The sequence below is a fragment of the Tupaia chinensis genome, unplaced genomic scaffold (assembly GCF_000334495.1).
Source record: "Tupaia chinensis unplaced genomic scaffold, TupChi_1.0 Scaffold000610_1, whole genome shotgun sequence".
NCBI lineage: Eukaryota > Metazoa > Chordata > Mammalia > Scandentia > Tupaiidae > Tupaia > Tupaia belangeri.
In genome coordinates, this window is record NW_006160129.1 from 1,238,591 (window position 1) to 1,240,176 (window position 1,586).

A 1,586-nucleotide genomic window follows, 5' to 3' on the forward strand; every position below is an offset into this window, starting at 1 on the left:
GTCTGGGTCCGACTGAAAGACAAATGAAACCCAGGAATAACTCATCCTCACATTGAGCTTTCGCTCCGCCCCTAGCGAGCGTCTTCTGTGTGCCAACAGACAGGGAATGGGGTCTCCGTGTGCACGGCCGACGGAACACTGTATTGCCTCCAACTGTGTGCATTCTGAGCAATCATGTTTCTATGTATGTTTTTATCCGTGAGGCCAACAGATAGAGGTTTCTGTTTTTGTTTTTAATTTATTTTTATTTTTATCTATTCAGCCAGTCTGTGTCTCTTGATTGGAGAATTTAATCCATTAACATTCAATATTATTATCGATGTTACAGGACTTGTACCGACGTTTAACTTGGCCATTGTCTTAGTTGCCTTTTATTTCTTTGTTTCTGGCTGTTAGTTCTTTAGTTTTCCTGGAACAGTACTTTCTTCAGGGTTTCTTGAAGAGCTGGTCTGGTGTTGGCAAATTCTTTCAGGTTTTGTTTGTCTGAGAAGATTTTAATCTTTTTTTTCCCATATGAAGGATAATCTTGCAGGATATAATAGTCTTGGTTGAAATTGTTTCTCTCTTAAAACTTTCCCATTCTTTTCTTGCTTGCATTGTTCCCGTTGAGAGGTTCGGTGTTAGCCTGATGGGATGGACTTCGTAAGTCACTTCTCGTTTCTCTCTTGCCAGTTTTAGTATCATGTCTTTATCTTCCACAGCCTGGCTAAGATGTGCCTTGGGGAAGATCTTCTGGAGTTGATTCTATTTGGGGTCCTTTGTATTTCTTGGGTGTGGATGGTTGAGTGCCTCTCTAGACTTGGGAAATTTTCTTCCAGGATTTCATGAAATAGATTTTCCACGCGGTTATTAGCTTCTTCACCTTCTGGGATGCCTATTATTCTGATGTTTGGGCGCCTCATGGAATCTAGTATTTCTCGTATATTATCCTCGATTTTTTTTTTTTTTTTTGTTATTTTGTCTATTTTCTTGGTGGTTTTTTTCTAGGTCAGAGGTTTTATCTTCAACATCAGAGATTCCATCTTCAGCATGGTCTAATCGACTTTTAATGCTTTCAAGGGAGTTTTTTATTTCCTCTATTACAGACTTGACCCCTGATAGCTCCATCTCATTCTTATTCAGGGTATCCATCCTGTTTCTGACCCCGCGGTTTATGGGAGACAAACGCTGAACCTAAGCTATGCCGGGAGCACTGGCTGGCTCCGGGAACCCTTCTGCAGGCGTGGCCTCTCTCGCTCGGCCTTCGATTGTCCCGCCTGATCCCGCAGGCCTCGCGGCGACGCAGACTGGCTCAGCGTGGTGGATGCGAGTGACGAGTGGCTGCTTCTGCCTTTCTCTCCCCCCACTTTTTTTTAGCCATAGCTATGGTTACCACGTCTCTCTCCGCCTCCCTCCACCTTTAAAGAAGACGGCTAGCCATTGGCTGTCTGTCACGAAGGCGGTCAGTCATTGGTCACTGGTGGGACCGGCGCTCCCCCTCCCCCTGCTCCCCGGTCTCTTGAGGAGCCCAGGGAGGAGGCTCCGCTGGTGCCGTGGGGTCAGGGGCTGCCAGGACCAGGCTGCGGCCGGCGGTAGCAGGGCCTGTC